Source organism: Adiantum capillus-veneris, chromosome 9, assembly GCF_014529385.1.
Source record: "Adiantum capillus-veneris isolate H3 chromosome 9, ASM1452938v2, whole genome shotgun sequence".
In the NCBI taxonomy this organism is placed as follows: Eukaryota; Viridiplantae; Streptophyta; class Polypodiopsida; order Polypodiales; family Pteridaceae; genus Adiantum; species Adiantum capillus-veneris.
Window position 1 is genome coordinate 46,785,475 of NC_140939.1, and position 22,136 is coordinate 46,807,610.

General features: G+C 42.3%; 1 long non-coding RNA gene across 4 annotated transcripts in view; it reads right to left on the minus strand.

Annotated features, from left to right (window-relative positions):
* LOC147450448 (uncharacterized) overlaps nt 1-12,112 on the minus strand; it is a 41,410-nt gene extending 29,298 nt beyond the window's left edge. For 2 of the 4 annotated variants that reach the window (XR_015189267.1, XR_015189268.1), the window contains exons 1-2: nt 11,908-12,111; nt 11,739-11,821 (exon numbers count right to left, since the gene is read on the minus strand). This is a non-coding gene — a long non-coding RNA (uncharacterized LOC147450448). Of the gene's footprint in view, nt 1-11,738; nt 11,822-11,907 lie in introns of all 4 variants that reach the window. The other 2 variants (XR_015189269.1, XR_015189266.1) reach the window with 2 other exon arrangements.
* Between the last annotated feature and the right edge of the window lie 10,024 nt (nt 12,113-22,136).

Genomic DNA, 22,136 nt, shown 5'->3' on the forward strand with positions numbered 1-22,136 from the left:
GCAAAACTCTTTGCAAACAATTCTCTCTTCTTGAAGGCGTATCCCCAGGTCATCAGAAAAGCTCTGGAGATTGTACAAATATTCTCAGTAGCTTCGGGGTCCCAGTGTAATATAGAGAAGTCAGTGTAATATAGAGAAGTCAAAGCTGATCTCCCTATCAGAAAATGACTCATTTGACCCTACTGTCTGGTCGCGGGAGATTGTCACAAAAGGAAATATATTCAGACATCTGGGAGCCCCCTTGGGGGTGGACGTAACTCACAAGCAAAGATTTGAATGGGTGCTTAAAAAAACCAAAACAAAAATGAGTAGGTGGGAGTATGCTCTTCTCCCCTTCCCAAATCGGATAAAAGTGATGAATGCCTTCATGATTCCTTATATTGCCTTCACTAGCCCGCTTCTCAAGATGAGTGTCACTGGAAAGAGTTCTTAAAACAAGTAAAAAGGTTTTTATGGAAAAACAACACGAAATCCTCCAGGCCATGGCAATGGGCCCGGTGGGAATCAATTGCTCAACCGGTGAATCAAGGAGGCCTCGGAATTTTCAACCCTGTGGCCCATGCAGAAGCTTGGTGCACCAAGTTTGTTGTTTCCTTGGGTAAACAGGATCAAGTTTGGGATGTCATGGTCAAAGATATGGTAGAGGCAGCCAAACTTGGCTCGGATGGTGGAAAGTGGAGAGGGGTGGAGGTTCATGACAAACTGTTAGCCCCGGAGTGGTCTACCTTAAGACTAGGGGACAGGTCAGGAGAATTGATAAGAAAATGAAATACAGCAGTAGGAGTCTTAAAGTGGGGGGAAGAAGTCAAATACTTCAAGAACTCCATTTTGCATTGGTCCCCTTGGCTGTCCAAAGTTGTAGATCCGCCACAAACTCCCTATTGGATTGAGACAGCGAGGAAACTGAATAATAAGGGTCTGAAGCGACTTAGGCACTTCTGGAACAGTGGTAACAAGAGTTGGAAAACCATTGACCTTCTGGTTACCCAATACCAACTCAATAGCTTGGAGGTCTTGCTTGTCCACAAAGTGATGAAGGAGCTTGACAATTTAGTGATGCCAATCTGTGATTCGGAGTTTGACTGGAATGCCTCGAAATGGCCCAGAAGCAGTCTATCACAAAAAACCCATCCTAAAAGCATTTATTAGACACTGATGCATAAGAAGAATTGGTCTAGCCCCCTTAACAAGCTATGGAAAAAGCAATGGCCGGAGGAAAGGTGGGAGCAAGTAACGGAGAACATATGGAAGCCAAAGGTTCCGCAACACATGAAGGTCTTTCTATGGAAGGTAATTTGGGGGGCTCTACCGAGGGGGGTGAAGATTCAAGAGAGAGGGATTGGGTCAGATCGATGCTTGGGGTGCAGGATGGCTAGTGAAGATCTGGCCCACCTATTCATGGACTACCCAACTATTAAAGGCCTCGCAGGGAAAATATGCAAGTGGGTCCAAACAACATGGAAAATTAGTTTCTTCAAGACTGACCTATTCCTTGGAGGCAAGAATGTCCTGTCCTCCTCGTCAGCACTCAAATCATCAGATACTTCTTCTTACATAATGTACGGCAGACAAGGAACCGCCGTGTGTTTGAAGGAGATTTTGAGGTGGAAAGCTTCGCAGAAATTACTCAAGAAAGCAAAGTGCTAATATGGATGCTCGGGTGCAAGCAACACTCGGAGGATTGGTCTAGGACTACTTGTGCCTTATTGTCACCAGATGGAATGCCTAGGACGGGGGGAAATCTTGGCCATCGGTAAATAAAAGATCTCATAGGGACAAGTTTATGGACATTGTGTATCGAGGAGGAGGAGGCGGCGGGTTGGTGGGGGTGGCTGCCCTGATAGCCGATGTAATTATAGTCCCTGAATGGTGTCATGGTTCAACAAGAGCATGACAAGACCTTGTAATTTTTTGGGCTATTCAATATAATTCACTCACAATTGTGAGTTTTGCAAAGATAAAAAAATAAAAAAAATTAAAGGAGTATTTTGACAATTTTCCCTTTCTTTTTAACATATCTGAATTGAGTCAATGTAGCTTTGCCAAACCAAAAGTAGAAAATAGACTTAAGACTATCAAAGCCAAACACGCATAAGATTTATTAGTTGATTCCATCACCAACTAGTCCCATCACCAACTAGTCTCCCCTGGTTCTTTAACATTAGAGATGTTTTACTAAGGCCCTTTTAACACTAGAATGGTAACAGGACACTTTTATGTCCTTGGACACTTTTGTGTCATGTTAAGTGACCATTTTTCTTGAATTATTTGAAGAGTATGAAAATGAATTTCTAGGTGATATATATCCACAAAGTTGCCTTATGAGCTGAAAAAAACTTGACATTTTTTTTGGAGTATCGATTTCACCACTAAATTTACTCTTCCACAACATTTTTGAACCTAAACTGTGTGAAAAAACGGGTCCTGTTTTTGGCTTTTTTTTTAATTTTTGCAACTATACCACTCTAAACTTCATATTTGTGAGGTTTAGATTGCTAGAGGATAAACCTTCATAGTTCTCAACATGTTTTGATGCTTGTAGGCGAGATCTACGTGTTAAAATTGAAAGTTATGACCAACTTACAAGAATTGCATCATCCTGTTTTTTGGGCAAAATTAGCACTTTTATGATTTTTTTGGTGGCTTTCTTGATATCCAAATTCAATTTTGATCGTGTAAGTCTAATGTATAACATAAAATCTAATCTTCCTTGAGTTTTGGGGGACCTAATATGCTATATAGCATAGTATATGATGATGGTTGAGTTTTTTGATTGCTGAAGAATACGAAACATTTTAGAGTAGCAAGTATAACTTTCTCAATATTGCTAGTTTCTTAGTCCAATTGTGTGTATTTTGTAGGGAGTAACCATATCTAATCATAAACTACAAACTTGGCTAGATATTGAGTAGTTTCTATGGGTTTCTAGAGGTCATAATGTTAAACCCAGTTTTTTCATGTTTGCTGTATTTAGCACTTTATCATTGCCCCCAAGGTTCCACTTAGTAAGAGATCCATTATCCTTTTGACATGCTCCATGGCTCCTTTTGGATCCAAAGGCCCAAAGGGAACTAAGAAAACATGTATATAGTATCTGTATTGAGCATGACTATAGAAACTTTGATGATAGGTCCATAGAATGGCAAAAATGCTGTCAGCTTTGTACAGACAAGCCCGCAGTCAAGTGCTTTTGTCAGGAGGTAGAGGTGAGCGCTTCATGCTCACACGATCGGTCAGACAGGGATGTCCTCTTGCCCCCTTTCTCTTTCTGTTCTATGCGGAGGCGATGAGCAGATTTTTGGTGTCACAGCAGGTTGGTTTGAGGGGCTTAGCACTCCCTATACGGGGAGATGAGCTTCTGGACGCTGAGTTTGCCGACGACTCAGCCTTGTACTTAGAGGGCCAGGAGGCCAATTTACACAGATGTGGGCAGGCTTTGGAGACCTTCTGCTGTGCATCGGGCGCACTGATCAACTGGAGAAAGACAGTGGCTTTCTCAGTTGGTAGTGCTCCTGTGCCAGATTGGATGCCAGTAGAGGGTTTCAGGTGGATTCCTCCAGGGACTGCAGTTCGGTACTTGGGTTGTCAGGTTGGTTTGGATTTGTCCCCCGAGCAGCAGATTGCTCCTCTTCTCCTGTCCATCAGGAGAAAGCTGTTACATTGGAGCTCAGCACGACTTTCGCTGGCTGGTAGAGTAGTAGTTGCCAACCAGGTGTTGTTGGCGACTATGTGGTACATCACTTCTTGCTGGATCTTCTCGAGTTCTTGTATCAACCAGGTAGAGAGGCTGATCAGGAACTTCCTTTGGTCTGGTCGCGACACTCAGATTGCCCGAGCCAAGGTGGCTTGGTCGGTCATCGCACTTCCTTGTTCTCAGGGAGGGCTTGGGATCATTGATCCAACACAGCAGAGCAGAGCCCTTCTTGGGAAGTTCGTCGTCAGAGGACTTCTTCCAGGCGAGGAGCCCTGGAAGGAGTTCTTGTTGCAGAGGCTTCGTGCCAGGGTGCCTCAGGCAGGAGGCCCTTGGCAACCTTCGACCAGATAGATCTTTACAGAGTTGCGCCGAGTTGGTTTGAGCAGGAGACTGGAGGACCGATTCGCTGTGAGTTTGCTTCGGTCTTGGGAGCTATTGCGGCGTGGCCTAGAGCAGCGACAGCCGACGTGCACGGAGGAGCGCCTACGGCAGCCCCTCGTCTGGAACCCCATGGTTAGCACTCAGAGAGGCCACTTGGTTGGGAGTAGGCCTCATGTTTCTTGGGGTCCCATGGCAGCAGGTCCAGCGCGCTCTCTAGGTGATTGGCTAGAGTTCACAGGTTTGTCAGAGGAGGTGCAGGTTGTCCAGCTACAGGGCATGAGAGGGGTTCAGAGCATGTGTCAGGACATCTCAGAGTCAGTTCCAGCTGATTGGCTCACGCCTCTCGAGCCAGTAGCACCCCGGTGGATGGGAGCCTTCACACGACTGGAGGTTCTCATTTCAGTCAGGGCTTGCTCAGAGACTGTCCCAGCCCTATTCTTCAAGCTTCAAGGTGGGGGACGTTTACAGAGAGTTGCAGTAGAGGCCCCGCAGGTAGCAGAGTGTTGTTTCCAGAGGATCCGAGTTGTGGGCATCTGTGGGAGGACTTGCGTCATAGACCTTGACCCAGCAGCTCTTGAGACTGGACACTGGAGGCTATGGGCTTGGGAGTGCTGTCCACTGGCACAAGTACAGTGGGATCCTGGTGAGTGGCTATGGAGGGACCCATTCTCTTCTGCAAACCGCCCTGGAGTCCCTTTCTTTCAGTACACTGTTCGGCTTGGACGTCATATACTTGCAGCACAGAGAGAGGCCCGCCCCGCTGCAGCACGTCATTGGCAGGAGGAGGGTCTCACAGTTGAGTTCTTGGCAGCTTTTTGGCAGAGGCTGTGGGACTCCAGACAGCCGAGGCGCGTCACCTTGTTCCAGTGGTTGGTTGCACACAGAGCCACAGCAGTAGGGAGCTGGCTTGTACATTGTGGTCTCTCGGCCGCATGTACAGCCTGTGACCAGTTGGTGGAGAGTCAACGACACTGTCTTTGGGACTGTCCCTCGGCCCAACAGGTGTGGCTACGAGTTCTTCGGCTGATGCCTGCCCTCTCCATGGCTCGACAGTACACTTGGGGGGCGGCGGCTTGGTCCACCCTCACGGGCCCGGCACTTCAGTTTGAGCTATCTTCCACCAGCAGGATGATAGTGATACAGGGGGGTCGACCTACACTCCAGCCTGCTACAGACCTTACTCCACAGGAGTGGAGCAGTGAGAGAGAGGAGTGTTGGGAGCTCATCAGCGGCCTAGCTCTCTGGTTCATCTGGCGGGCCCGTTGTTTCCGCATCTTTGAGACTCGCCTTGTACCACCAGCAGAGACTGTTCGTGACTTTTGGCTAGAGCTGATCCATACTCTCAGAGGACAGCTTGAGGGGCTACAGGGCTGCTCCGACCGCATGCGGGAGCGTCGCGAGGCCTTCCTTCGTCTCTGGCGCCCTGGGCCGTTTTACTCCATGGTCCAGGGGGTGCTCAGATGGCACTACTGTCCACCTGTGTGGCTTTTCCCTCCTCCCATCTCTTGATTTAGCCCCATTGTATATATGCTGTTTTTTCATTGGGAGAGTCTCCCCATCATGTTTATTGTAGCCCTCTCTTGCAGAGGTGGATGTAGCCCTATGGGCAGCTTTCATTAACTAATAGAAGGATCTCTTTCTCGGAAAAAAAAAAAAGAATGGCAAAAATGCAACTTTTTGTACCTTTTTTTTTCCCAAATCGAAATTGGTGAGGTAAAAGCAACCATATGTTTTGATCACCAACCCATTGAAGTTAACATGGCTTTTATCTCATGTCCTACAAAAATCCCCACTCTTATTTATATGCAATCAACAGTAAGAAATTGTTGTTTTGGGCAAAATGCATTGGTCCATCAACTTTGGAGGCTTCTAGTGACCAAGGAATGAGAAATCTTACAAGTTTCTCATTTTTCCTATATGTAGTAGTCCTTGAACTATAAGCTCATGAAAGGATTTTTCAAAATGAGTGGATCTACTATGGTTTTGGAATTTTTTCCCAAAACCCTGAAAGGACACTTTTATGTCCTGTTAGGTTACCAGTCTAGTGTTAAAGAGATCTAGAAAAATCAGCAACAAATCATTAAAATATCTAACTTAGTTCTAGGACAGACCTAACCTGAGATAGAAATAAGTAGACTAGTTGACTACCTAATACAACCTCAACAACAGAATAGTTGAAGGTCTGAGTAACGCTCTAGCGCCTACTTGTGAGGTTTGATTGGAAGCCTAGCATTGGCCCAAAAATAGGAATTTTGCTCTACCACAAACGAGGGAAACATCCATCAAGCTAATTTACAAGGCAAATTGATTCTCTCCACTTAACAAACAACGGAGGTCGTTGTGGCTTGAGTCAAAGAAGCAATATCTAGGATCCTCTATGGCCTAACATAATGAAGTTCTTCCTTAGCAAGGGGAGGCCAATACGAACTCGAATCAAGATAAAATCTAGAGGGATAGGCACAGACCTGTGCTCAGGAGGGGTCCATCTCTTCAAAGACTACCCAGCCACGAGAGGTTTAGAATTAGCAAATGGGTGCACAAGACTTGGAAAATCCGCTAATTAAAGAATGATCTAATTCTAGGAGAAAAGGTTTAAAAAAAGAAGCCATTCTGATTTGCACACAAATTTTTCACTTTTGCTATATCAAACGAACTTGGAAGTCAAGAAACCTTCAAGAAACCCTAGGACGACGATACCGTTCAGTAAAGGAGGGAATGGATTCTAACTATTGGAAAAACAAGAACTCTGATGAGTGAAAGCGAACACTCTTTAGCGTAAGATAATAATGAAAAAAGTGTTAAAACTGTGGGCTACCAATCCAAACATATCTTGAATAGGAACTCGTCTTGAATCAAATTTGTATATAAGTGGCTAAGAAAAGGCAAATGTCTATACCCTTCTATATCTTTTGGCTCCTCAAGGCACACACAACTTGGTTGCATTTATTCGATTGAATAATGAAAAAAAACTCGACTTTATTCGAAAATAAACATCTCAAACTATACACAAATAAGAAAATAAATTACTATCTAATTGATCGATAAAATATGATGTGGTATACAATAGCAAACAGATAAACTTATCAGTCGATAAGCTCCAGTCACTTAGGGACACTCTCTCGCTTGCAATCACATCTCTTCTTCTTCTCACTCCAACCACTTAGGGACACTCTCTCTCTAGCTTGCAATCACATATCTTCTTCTCACTCTAGACACTTAGGGACACTCTCTCTCTAGCTTGCAATCGCATATCCTCTCTCTAGCTACACAAAGATGGTTGATTACACTTCAAACTATAAAAATTTCTTTTAATGTTTTCAAATTATGTATACCAAGATGCTTGTTTGATGCATCTCTTATGTGTCCTTGCATGCATATGGCATGAGATAAGACACTACCTGCAAGGTTTGATTCACCAACTGCTACATCCTACCCCAGAGGTAGTTTAGGGGGTTGGGATTTAGACTATTACTATGGGTTGTTCTGATTCGTACATTCTAGTTGAACTTGAACAACCATTTTTTGTTTGTACTGAGGGAATATAGAGACAGGATGGATAGGAGGTCTTGGTGGCTACACAACAATCTCATGTGCCTCCCCTCTTCACAACAATCTCATGAAACCTTTTGAAGGGCCCTGACATAGCACAAGCATGGAGAGAAGGCGAGGTGCTACTCAAGAGGAAAATGGTGAATAGGCGCTCATGTAGAGTAGTCGCATTGGTAGCAGCAAAGTAGGGTGACCATGAAGGAGAAAAACAGCCCAATAAACTTTGCAGGTTTGGTGAGCCCAGATATTGGTGCCATAGAACAACAAGGATGGTGAAAACAATGCACATGCATGGGTACGCATGGTATTCCCCCCATGCAAACGATGCCACAATCATCACAACCAAAGCTACACACTGAGCTGATCCTTATGAAAAATCTTGGGAGAAGGTGGCATAAGGTGGCAACCATACCTATAGTACTATGCCTTTATTACTATGATTTCCTTTATGCCTCTACAATTTTTAAGAACCTTTAAATGCAAAAGTGAAGATAAGATATAAAAATCCAAATGACATTGGAAAGTTAAAGGACTTTGTATTCCCTATGTAAAGAGGTTGTCTAGCATACCTGTAGTGTTTGTTTACCTTCCTCTTAATGTTTTCTTCTAGCATACCTATGATGTTTGTTTACCTTCCTCTGAATTCTTTCTCCTCCTTAGAATTTCTTTACACTCCAATATATGTTTGTATTCAATTTGTGTTCTCACTGCTCAGATTCTGTAAGGAGATTTATTAGCCAACATAACATAAGTCTATAACTTGCGCAAATTTTCCTTTTTTCTCTCTCTCTCTCTCTCTCTCTCTCTCTCTCTCTCTCTCTCTCTCTCTCTCTCTCTCTCTCTCTCTAAGATCAAATGTAGTACCTATTCTTATCAGTAAATATCTGATAAGTGGGCCATCATGCACACGATTTCTCACAGTGATAAACCCCCTTCAAATAGATTGCACGCATCACCTCTATATGGCACTGCCACAGAGGCATGTCACACCTCCTTTGTCTTTTTGGACATGGACATCATTGTATATTGTTTTTCTCATATACCAACATAGACTTCAGTAGATGTTAATTCTCTCTCTCTCTCTCTCTCTCTCTCTCTCTCTCTCTCTCTCTCTCTCTCTCTCTCTCTCTCTCTCTCTCTCTCTGTGGATAGATATATGAGCATTCTTGAAATTGTTCCTACAAGAGGTTTTCCTATGCTAAAACCATATTTTTTACATATGTTTCCATACAACAAACGCATACGGGTATAAAAGTATGATTGGGATATGTGTCAACCATTCAGCTCTTAGAAAAACAATTGATATTTGGTAAGCACTCAGCACCATAGAATCAAAGTGAAGGCATTCTAAAACAAAAAGGAAAGGAAGTTTTTAAGGAAGTCACACGAGTCCCTTAAATGAAGGGACCCATTTGCTAACTTATAGAGAAAACTCAAAAAAATTGTACTCTTTCTCCCTTCTTTTCTAAGCCATGTTTTCGCATGCCAAAAAGTCCAGGACCACCTCAAGTTGCATATGAGGTGTGCTTCCACTTGAATGTATAATGCGTGGCAATCCATCTAAACAAACTCTTTGCATTGAGATGCTTTGTTTCCATGAGAGGTAAAATTCTTCATGTAATTACCATGAGAGGTAAAATTCTCTAGGAACCTTTGTGTCTTTGAGGGCAAACTAGAAGTAGCTCTCTTTGATGATATTGTGCGATCAAGCATTGAGCTCACTTACATGGTAGGAGCAAGAAGAGGGGTAGCAGACAAAGATGAAGGATGGATGCATACTTTGAGCTATTTAGAACCCTAGCCCCCTCAGGCACATGTGCCTGAGGGCTCTTGTATTCTTATCAGGTTAATATAAATTATCTCAACTCACAATTGTGAGTATGGGAAAAACAAAATTCTTAATGTAATTAAGATTTAAGGAACATGAAGAGGTTTGTTCTTTTTGTTTTTTGACGCACCAGAGAGCCCACAAGGGGAGTGCTTATCCCTTCCAAATATAAGCCATGAAACATGGTCGGGCAAGAGCCACACATACACATCACCATGGACACCTAATTGATGCACCCATCCTGGGAACGACAAAGAGCTAGAAAACCTACTCCTCGGGTGGATCGAGATGCACTCGAGTGTCCAAGGGCAAGAGCCCTAGCAATGTGAGCACTTTAGTTGTAAGTGTTTTTGTAATTGCAAATTCCTAAAAAGTATCTACTTCAATGTTAGAAAAATTGTGCCTCAATTGACAACTCTTGTGAACTCTGGCTTTAGAGGATTCGCTTTAGCTCTTTGCAATATAATTCACTAGGAAGTCACATTGGCAGTCTAAAACAAAACAAATGAAAAGGGTCCATGTGAGGCTCTTGATGAAAGGACGAGTGTTTGGAAAAATCATATCTCCACAGCATACAAAATTCCTTTACTCAAATTTGCTAAGAGGAGATTTTAGAAAATTAGGTTTATTTTTTGGATTTTTGCACTATTTTTCTATATTTTGGGAGAAAATTTCTTCTTTTCTCCTTGCCCTCAATCAACATTTTTGAAATTGAAAAAGGCATGATATCAAGTTGACACATTTTCCCCACACTCTGGAAAGGACTTATTTGCAAATTGAAATACAAAATAAGGGAAAATGTCACAGAAAGAGTGTGTGAGAGGGCCTGCGCAGTGGGTCGCTTTCTATGAAGAATAGAAAAAACAAATATCAACTTTCTAAGGCAGTTGCCTATATGCGAGGTGATACTCAATTAATGCCCCGCTTTCACAAAAGGGGAAGAAAAAAGCTTTGCCATTATCAACTTGCCATGTGACACTAATCCACAAGCTTTATCCAAACGTCCACAATTGCTTCCGAGAGTTCTATGATTCACTAAGGCCTAACTCTCTTCTTCACTAAGGTTTGGTTTACAAAGCAAATATAGAACTTTTCATATCTTATCTTACTTTAGTCTCAAAGCTGCTATGAATTTTAATCATCATTAATGACCCCACCAACCTCATTAGCTTGGATTTTCCATAAGGATATGATTCGTCTAACCATGTGGATATGGTTGTGACTATGGTTAAAGCCTCTCTCTCTCTCTCTCTCTCTCTCTCTCTCTCACACACACACACACAATGCACAAAACCCACAAACAAGGTAATGGTCACTCTACCTAGGTGGTAAAGCCATCATCCAAGAGTTTCAAAACCCCAAAACGGCTTTCCCCTCTAGGTTTTGTTCTTTCCTTTTCTTTTACCCTCCCGATGGACCCTCAGTCCTTAGCGAATATGTATTGATCGCCTTTCAATTAGGAGCCGTTGTATTTTTTTTTGCACCCATGCATCATATTTGACCTCCATGGACTCTCTCTCATATATATATATATATATATATATATATATATATATATATATATATATATATATATATATATATATATAGACACACACAGACATACCTTATCTACGTCGTCATGATTGCCTTTTGGGATCGGGAGTGCACTTTGGGGTTCAACCAACAAAACTCTTGCTGTATAGGGCTACCGAATGAACTTCGTGCCTATAGATTTGCATGCACACATGCATGCATGCTCATAAAAATTGTTTAATCATCATGAATGACCCCAAAATTCAACCTCATTCGCTTGAATTTTTCTTGCTAATAGAGTTTTCCACACGGATATGATTCACCTAACCATATGGATATAGTTGCAACTATGGTTAAAGTCTCAGACAATCTCTCTCTCTCTCTCTCTCTCTCTCTCTCTCTCTCTCTCTCTCTCTCTCTCTATATATATATATATATATATATATATATATATATATATATATATATATATATATACACACACACACACAGACACACATAGAGAGGGAGAGACATATAGATTGTTTACGACGTCAGGATGTGTATGTGTGTGTGTGCGCGCGCGCGAAGAGAAGACATATACATTGTCTACAACGTCAAGATTGCCGCTCAACCAACTAAACTATTGGTGTATACGGCTAACGAGTGAACTTCATGCCTATATATTTGCATGCACTCTCATAAAAACTGTTTAATCAGTTATTGGAAGACTTTGGTTACAAACGGTACAAAGTTTAATCGGTAAACCTTGAGTGAGGGAAGAACCCTCACCTTCTCTTGGGTATAAAGCGTCCGATTATACAGCTCCTCTTCTGTGCGGATCTTGGTGGATAGAGAGGGAGGTGAAGAAAGCTCTGTGTGTACACCACGTTTACGTTTAGCACAGATTCTGACAGGGCTTTACATATAAGAAAGAATTAATTGACACCAGCATATTTACCTTGGGGACCAAGCAAGCGAGTCAACATGGTCGGCATGTTAACAGCGCTGGACTCTAGGAGTCAAGTACTGGCTTGCACGCGTACCCGTATCAACAAGGAAAGAGGAGTGCGCCTCTGTGTGCTTCACTCTTCAGCACAGAGACACAAAGAGAGAGAGAGAGAGAGAGAGAGAGAGTGTGTGTGAGTGAGTGAGTATTAATTAACATGCATGTGTGCCACGTTTTTACATACCCATCTATGATTCATAATCTATAACTCTATAATCTATCTATAAATCCTATCCTATAATCTTATGTATCTTGTCTTGCTACTAGTGACATACTCGTTTGCTTGTAATTATAATGCCTCCAATCTCGTAGATTCCTCATCTCTCTCATTCTCTTGCAAGCCGGAGTAAAACTCCAATCGAATACAGGGAATCCAGCACATGACGTGCACATCGCAATGAGACCTTTGCACTAACCATCCCACTGAATCTGTTATGTTGTCTGCATCGAGATCCTTTAAAAATACAAAAACATTCCTAGCTCAACAGTTGCGGTCATCAGCCACTGCTCTACCATTGCTTGCTCATGGTCTTGCTTGGCTTCGTGCTCGTGTCTGCTCACTGCTCATCGTCTTGCTACCACCATCGACGCTCATCACCATCTTGCACACATATTGTCCTCACTGTGGAATCGCTCAAGACTCCTATTAATAGGATTTTCTTTAAATCGTTGATACATACTTATCTTATAATCTTGTCACTCCACGTGGCAAAAGGATCAACTTTCATCAAGTTCTCCACCCTATCAGATGCCTACTTACAACGCCTATCATTATGATGTAAGTTGACCTATACTATGGCTATCCAGCATGGCTTTCAAGGTTAGGCTCCGAGAATCAGCAAGATACATGACTTTATGGTCTAAAAAGTAGTTTATGTCTTTTGTGTCCTCCATGATGTGCTCAAAGGAGTAAGCATAAAAAATTGTTCAATAGAATGACAATAGTTTCAAGATTGTTTCAATGATAACCCTCCACAAGAAAACTTTGTGTTTAAGTGAAATTTGACAATCCCATACATGTTGCAGCTTGCATGTTCACATGTATTTACGCTAGGAAGAGTCCACATCTTGATACATCTGGTAGCTATGGTTGTCTTTGGCAACCATGATAAATAAAAAAGTCTAGTAGGTGATCTCCACCATTGCCTAGAAGCATTAGGAAGTTCCCAATCTTGATGTTGATCATTTACATTGAGTGTGCACGAGAGAACTGCGATTACTTACATGGGCTTCCAGCATGTTCCAAACATTCTAAAGTCCATGATCAATTCTATATCTACGACTGGCACCCAAAAAGGCCACCAAGGTTGTTAAGAGTAAACAATTAGATCGATTGAGCCTACTCCACGTCTGAAGAGTAGCAAAATTGTCCTCCCTAAGTACATATAAGTGGCTTTTTAAAAACATAGCTCCAGAAGCAAGACTTAGTGTAACATTCTCTACAAGACTAGATAATCTTAGAGAAGAAAACTTTCCATGAAGCAATCAAGAAATGAGCAATAGGGCATGACACAGAGAAATGAACTGCAAAATAGAGCTTGTCCATGTTAGACGTGCCCAAGTACCGTGATAATAAACAAATCCTAAGTCAAGCAAGTACCATATAACTTTTTCCCAAACAGTATCTTTACTAAGCATATGTTTAATCACTATTGCCCTTCTAGCATACATATGAACATGCATGTCAAGAATACTCAATCCTCCCTTTGCAATGGGCATTTGAATATAGTCCCAAGTAATCCAAGAGTGGGAGGAGCCCCATGAAAATTTTTGAATCACATATGTGAATTTAGATAACATGGTCTTGGACCAGATTATAAGAGGGATGTATTATAACAAGTATGGTTGAAGAATTTTTTGAATAATTCGTAAGAGGACATGTATAGGCCACTCTTTGCAATTCCAAGAGGCCATCTTTGTCTGCACATTATTACATCTACACCAATAGGGTAGCCCAAGTGCCTGAAGACATAGCCCCTAGGGATTATTTCCCTTTCTAGATAAGTTCATGAAAGTTGTCTTCATTGACATTAGTAAGAAACAATTTACCAAGATTTAGGTCCATACCAGAATCCAATGTAGATATTCTATTGTAATTTCTGCACTTTTCTATCGTAAACTGTCATTCTTACCCTAAGCCTCAAGAATTAAAGCAAAACAAAGGATGCATTGCTACAACAAATAGTGGGGGGCTAAGGGTTTATAGACCTGCATACATTAAATCTAGACGAGGAGCCCTCACCAAGAAGAAATGTACAAAAATCCCACCGCACACTATCAAAGGCCTTTGCAAAGTCAAATTGAAGCAAGACTGTCTTCTATCCAAAGTTCAAAGTAGCTTCCATACCAAGCATCACTGCTGCCAAACTATTGTCATGTATGGATCTTCCTAAAAAATGGTTCCAACCTTGAAGCAACAGCCTTAGCCAAAATCTTGTACAAGATGCCCATCATAATGATAGGTCTCTAATGAGACATTTGAGAGTAGAAGGTCTGCTTTGGGATTAGCTTTATCATCCCCAATTTGAGAGAGGGGTCCATGTGTTGAGAGGTCCAGATCTGACTGATCAATTCTGTAATGAGATCCTTTGAGTTGAGGCCACAATGTTTGTATAAATTCCTTGGTAGGTCATTGGCGAGCTTATGCAAATTCCACTTGAGTTCATTTTTCTCAAATGGCTAACCCAATCTAGAAGTTGTGACCTTATCAGCACATGGATTCACATTCCTCAGCATAGGAGTTCTATAGTAGCTACTCTCTCAACTGATTTGTCATTGTACCAAAAATGTCCTTGAAGTCGGCCTGACAAACACCCACAATCTTACCAGGATCCTCAAGAATTGTACCACATTGCATTTGAATCCTATAGATACTATCCCTACCATGTTTAGCTTTGAGTTTCTCGAAAAAGGCCTTGGAGTAGCCATGAGTATCTTGCAATTGAGTTTCTCTACATAAAAATCTCATTTTTCTTGCCATACATTGCTCATGCCTCTGCAAAGATCATCTTGCTTCAGTGAGAGATTGAACGTGTACATGTACCTACTTTTTGAACTTCTTGCTTACCCACTATTCTAATACAATTTTGCATGCCACAACAAAACATTTTCCATTTCTCTAAGGGACCACATTTAGTACATATAACTTCATTGATTAACCCCTACACCTCACTTTTCAATAAGTCATGAGAGATAAGGTTATTCTTGAGAGGCTAAGAGGCCTTGAGGTTCTGAGGGTACGTGCAAAGAAATCCACATAACATACGGTTTGAATCAGAGGAAAATGATAAGACAAAATTTATAATCAACCAAGATGTGAGCAATATCGAGAAGCCAAGCCATGGTCATAAAATACATTCTATCAAGTCTATACCATGAGGATACATGTGACAAGGAGTGAAAAGTGTAGCCTACAATGTTGTGCGGCATATGTTCCGAGCAATCTTACAAATACGAAGATAATGCCATTGCATTTTAGGCCGGTCTTTCTAGCTTAGGGGAAATTTTATATGTAGAGGTAGTATGATCTATGGAAAGGACCATGTCAAGATTTGTTAGCCATTGCCAAATGACAATCCTATTTTAATTGGGGTTTTTTCTACATAAGTGTTAACCAATGAGAGAGGCCCCCAAGGGGAGTTGATTAGGAGCATTGAACATAGGGCCTAAGGGATGATCCATGATCCATTAAGGGTTAAGGGAGATTCTGATGCAAGTGAGGACTCCTACGTACTCTCGAGGCCTACCTCCATAGAAGCAACTAGACCTGTGATAGTGCATAATTTGTGAAGCTCTTAGAGTGCTAATTATGTTTTTGAAAGAAGTATATATATTAATCATATGATTAAGTCCACTTATTAAAGGTGCACAGTATAGAGCGATGATTAATCACCTTTACATTGTATGAGGAAAATTTCATAAGAGTGTGCTCTAGATTGTTTGGGTATGAGTATCAACTTCTTGCATATAAACCTTGACTTGTATCCCTTGTCCGTCTTCTCTAGATATCTTAGTTCTCTTGGCTACATCCTAGTTTTCTATGGCATTGTCCATTGCAGCCACGGTTTCAGGTAAAGGCATATCCTTCATAAGAGCTTCTAAGTTCTAAGCAGGTATGTTTTGCTATATCTATGCCTTTAAAATTCCTATGATTTGGAGTAAATGCTTGATGATGTACATGCCTCTTGCCCTTATCTTGAAGATTCTTAGAGGTGGAAGCTCGTTAGAGACATGTTTGTGGGACAAGGATCTAAGATTGCCAATATCATTAATACTTTGTGAGGAATGTTTGAAGAGATGACCATGGTTTCCTCAATGGTATTAGGAGCTAGCCAAGCTCCCCCACTTGAGGTATATTGTCAACCTTTCAACCTTATCCATCTCTGTTTCCAATGTTTCTAGGAGCTTCATATTTGTTTGCCACAATATACAAACTTTGTTCTTACACTATGAAAATCTCCCAGTGTTTACATTGCTGTTTTACCGCGTTTTGTAGAGAGAAGGTACAAATTCAATGAGAGAAACAAGAGAGAGGAGGGCAGGGTTTTTTTTTTGTCTTTAAAGTATTACCATGACTTTTTCCACTGTCATTATTGCACTCATTACCGTCATTATACCTTGCCCAAATTCAGCACCGAAACTTTCAAATTCTGGCTTAACCCTTCCCCCCCCCCCCCCCCCCCCCCCCCCCCCTTCAAATTTTGGTGTTTCCCTCCTCTCAATAAAAATTAAAGAATATTGTATATAGATTTCAAATATAAAGAGAGAGAGAGCTCTAGAGAGAGGGGGGGGAGAAGGAGGCGGGGGATATAAGATTACACTTGGTTACAACTAAAATAATCATTGTCAATTGATTAACATAATTGAGCATATTCTCAAATCTAAAGAGAGGAAGAGGAGGGAGAGAGGGGTGAATGGATTACACGACCAAAAAACTTCATAATTGCAAAATGTTTATGAATCGTCTTCCAAAAGATCCCTACATGAAGCATCATCCAATTCTAAGCCCATGGCTTTTAAATCAATAAAGAGAGAAACGGAATTGTCGTTTGTGGATGCATTGCCAGCTTCATCATCTTCGAGTTCGCGTCATCCTCCATCTCATCATCTTCATCATCATGACAATCATCCTCGCTAAGACTTGCTGCCACCGGACTTGATTCATTGACCTCCCTCTCCTTTGTTTCCACCTCATCCAAAGTCGGAGGTGGAAGAGGGTCGAAGATAGTCTCCACTTCATTAGTGGAAAAAATGGTTCTACCCCGAGGTGTTACACGAATTACGAACCAAAGTTTTGGTTGGTGGATTGCTGGGATATAGATGACCTATAAAATAGAAGCTCAAAGTGAGTAACATTGGTATAACTAACGCTACAAGTAAATAAGAATAAAAAAGGTACATGTCACTCACCTGCTCACAATTGCGCGGTAAAACTAAATTGTCATACCTCCATGTGTGATGCACACTAGAGTCCACCATGTAGAGGCCATTTTCATGTCGTCTAGACACATTTGCAAACCACTTGCACTCGAAGATGAAGCTATGAAAGATTCGAAAAATTACCTTTAGTATCCTTTCAATAATTCCACAATACCTTGCTTCATCACCATTTGTGTCAAAGTTTCCCATGATGGCACAATCCACGGTGGTTCTTCGCTCGTCAATGTGGAACGTACGAAAGTGACGACCCTTTGACCACATGGAGTTAGAGGAAAGGCACTACAAAATAGAAAAACATATTAATTTATCAAATACATATTAAAGATAATTTCAAGAAATACCGAGACAATATGGTTCAGATATATGAGTACTCTACCTTTGGTACACAGCCTCGTGCATACTCCCGTTCTTTGTTGGTGATGTCTTCTCCGCGTGCTTTTGCCTCGATCATTCTCTCATGAATCCACTCTGCACTAATGATATGGGAAACATGCAAGGTTTTTAGGCACTGGGGGTGCCCTCCTTCCTCCATGTGATTGTTTCCATGCTTCCCTCTCTTGCAAACGCCTTGCCTTTGCCACTGTCCACAAGTCCACCCACTTGGTCATAATCTTTGCATTGAGAATGCAAAAGTTATCGACCACTCGGGATAGATTCATATCCATGTTAAGTAATTTCCCCTTTCCACTTGTCAAGTGTAAAGTCATCCTTGCATCTTCCTCGTCTGACCACATGCGAGGCATTGAAGGATCAACTTGTTCCAAATACTCTGATATGTAAACAAATGCCTCTTGAACAATCCCACCCTTCGGCCATACATGCCTCTGGTTGAGACCGTAGCCGCACAAAATCTTTGAGAGTCTTCAAAAACCTCTCTAAGAAGAACATCCATCGTGCATGCACTACTCCACATATAGCTATCTCCTCCACCACGTGAGCCAAGAGGTGAATTTGATTAAGAAGGACCGATCGAGGAAATGCATCTTCAATGGCACAACCAGTTTCTGTTGCAAGTGTTTGAGCAACAGGGATAGCATCTATTTCGATTTTGTTGGAGCTCACAAATCTGCAACAAAACACACAAGGATACACTAAGTGCTAGTTGAAATTATTGTGTACATAAAAAAGGTGTAGTTGAGTGGAGTCTTGTGGTATACCTTACTAGTTCTCCTAGTTTGAAAATAGCGTCCCTGACTTTCTTGTCCCGACATTTACACATACTCACTGATAGAATGAACTACAATGTAAATCAGGGAAAGGGAAAGTGAGTGATAGTCATACACACAAACTATAGATAGAATAGGGAGTATGAAGATTATTTGAAGCATATTGTGCCAATCATGGGACTTCACCCCATACAATTGAACGCTTCCACCCTTCTTCGCTTTTGTGAAAGCTCCCTTTAGAGACCTCATGTATCCTGTTGGTGTGCAAAAAGAGACGATGGTACCATTCACCTTGTCTAATTCTTCTTTTGCTAGCATCCATGGTGCTTTAGGAGAACAATCTTTCCATTTGGGGCACACCGTGGAGTAGCAGAGGCGAGGAGACATTTTAAAAGCCTCAAATCCTCCCTCGCACTCAAAAAGTCCTTCTTGCCAATAATGTGGTCCCATAGTGTTTGGGTTACATTTTTGAATATGTGCATGTGATCCAAGAGGTGTTGTATTTTTAAGTCCTTCCAATATGGAAGCCTTAAAAATATGAAATACCTTGACATACCTTTTGATGGAGGACACGGAGCCGGACTGTTGTTGTGGTGTTCCTCCCAAATGGTTGCCCAATTTGCCATCGTGAGCTTTATAAAAGCCTTTTCATTTGTTGGAGTCTTGTGCTTGTTATGTCCTTGGGGTAAGAAACAATGGTTGTTTGGATAGATTACCTTGCGCAAGGAACCGGGCCTCTCTGTCACCAACGATGGCCCGCAAGTAGGACATGCATTGTGCCCCAATGTGGACAACCATGCATACATATCACATGGTTAGAGAGATGAGTGAACTAAAGTGAGCTAAAGGGCTAGAGGGAATGAGGGAAAGAGAGATAGAGGACACGGGGTTATGAGAAATCTCTCTAAGCCCAAGAAAGTCGTGCATAGTCCACATAAGGATTCCCCTCACTTGAGCCTCTCTCCCCTCCTTTGCAAGTGAGACTTCGACAATAGGAATGCCTCTCCATAACTCCTCCAATTCATCAATGAGGGGCTCGAGGTAAATGTCAATATTTGACACTTTGTACTTCCCTGGCACAAGCAAGGAAAGAAGTATATTACCCTTCTTGGTTGTCTCCCATGGTGGAATATTGTAGTTGACGATCACCACCGGCCAAGTGCTCCATGAAGTAGACTTAGTGCCGAAGGGGTTGACACCATCACTTGCTAACCCAAGCCTCAAGTGTCGAGGCTCCAACCCAAACTCTAGCCATTGAGTTTCGATGTGCCTCCATGCAGGTGAATCGTTAGGGACACACATCATTCCATCATTTGAGCGATGGTTTGCGTGCCACGCAAGAAGCTCCATGGTAGACTGGCTTTTAAACATGTGTTGGATGCAAGGAATAAATGGAAAATGTCTAAGTAATACCTTGCGGGGTAGGTGTGCCCCGCTCACACCTGTCTTGTATCGTGCCTCCCCGCACACGGGACATGAGGTAGCATGTGCATGCTCATTGTGGTATAGCATGCAATTGTTGACGTACGCATGGATGCGCTCATACTCCATTCCAAGTGCAGTGACTTGCGATCTAGCTTGTCGACAATCTGGAGACATGTGGTGATCTTCTGGCAACAGTTTTCCCATCAAACTATAACAAACATGCGTATTAGTATAATTCCTAAAAGACGACACCATAAAGAGAGAGGGAGAGAGTATATAAAATCCACATCCATACTTACAGAGGTAGTGCATCGACACTTGCATTACTCCAACCGAATTTTGCTTGCAAGTTGAGTACTTCCAACGATGCTCGGAGCATCGAGTATTGTGCACCGTCCCAAAGAGGCGTTCGGGCACTCCTCATCAATCTATCCTTCGTTTCGGCAGCCCGTTTAGTGCAGGGCTGATAATCCTCCTCGCACACGTTGCGCTCGTGAGCTAGTAACTCATCACACGTGTCAAACATGTTCTCATCCTCTACCTCAAAGTGCGACCAAGACGCCATAGGAGCTGCCGATGTAGAGCTAACGGGAGGATCACCATGCGGTGCACCCAAATCGCCCAGTCGATCTTGCCTCTGCCGTTCGGCCTTGCACGTCGGTGCACCACCACCGAACACAGACCAAAGGGGCACCTCCTCAAGCAACAGGTGAGTCACGCTATCATCTCTCCGAGTGCTTTTTCGAGGATGCCAAAGCCCTTCGTTCTCCATGTGCTCCAAAGCAATGCGCCTCAAGCGAGGAATTGCCCTTTTGCACTTGGCGCAAAGACAAGGTAGTTTTTTCTTGAGTCAACAATCTCGCTCTCGACCTCCAGGAGGACCACGATCATCCCAGTCGATGTCCTGCACACGCAAAAGGTTGTTTATTTAATCACGTGTCCTAAAAAATAAATAATTAGAAAAACACTTAATTCCATTAGGAAAATTACATATAGTTATAGTCAAAGTGAATAATATCAATGAGTGTTAAAATTATTTTTTAACTAAAAGAAATTTTTAACTAAAATAGATAGAAAGAGAGAGAGAGAGAGATAGAGGGAAAGAGGGAGAGATAGAGGGAGAGAGAGACAGAGGGAGAGAAAGAGAAGAAATAGAGGGAAAGAGGGAGAGAAAGAGAGCGAGAAAGAGAGAGAGAGAGAGAGATGGAGAAAGAGAGAGAGAGAGAGAGAGAGAGAGAGGGAGAGAGCGAGATAGAGAAAGTGAGAGAGTAGATAGACAGGGAGAGAAATAGGGAAAGAGAGAGAATAGAGATAGAGATAGGGAAAGAGAGAGAGTAGATAGAAAGGGAGAGAAATAGAGAAAAAGAGAGAGAGATAGAGAGGGAGAGAGAGGAATAAGGAAAGAGAGAGAGAGAGAGAGAGAGAGAGAGAGAGAGAGAGAGAATAGAGAGAGGGAAAGAGAGGAATAGAGAGAGATAGGGAAAGAGGGAAAGAGAGAGAGATAGGGAGAGAGAAAAAGAGGGGAAAGAGGGAGAGAGAGAGAGATAGGGAGAGAGAAAAAGAGGGGAAAGAGGGAGAGAGAGAAAGAAGTTAAGGAGATGAAAATTGGGCTCCAAAGGGATACCTGAGCAACCAACACCAAGATAATCTTCAAGATGAGGACGCTTTGTTGAATGAAGGGCAACCCATCCCCAAGCTTGGAGGGTGTAGGTAGAAGACAAGGGGTTCCACTTGTAAAACATGTTGGTCTGTGTTTTGCAATATGGGATGAAGAGGCTGCCTCAGTTTGTGAGGCCAATCCAGGACATGGTGGATGTCCCTGGGGTCGCTCTTGTGCATGTATGCGAAGCCCAAAAAAGTGGTGCCCATGTCCAAAGCCACCATGACCTTAGCCGAGACCTCCATGCCTCGGCAGAAGATGTCGTCCATGTTTGGCTTCTCATCTCTGAGACTGCTTGCTTTACATGGAGGCGCAGACATGACTCTGGGATGGAGCTTCCCCTTCGTAGTTCAACTACACGGGCAAGAAGAGGAGAGCGAGAGAGATAGAGAGAGAGAGAGACTTAGTGAGAGAAATAGAATTACTTATTGCATTACATTAGAATTTTAATGTTACAATCAATTGATCACTTAGACGTTGAATCTAGGTGC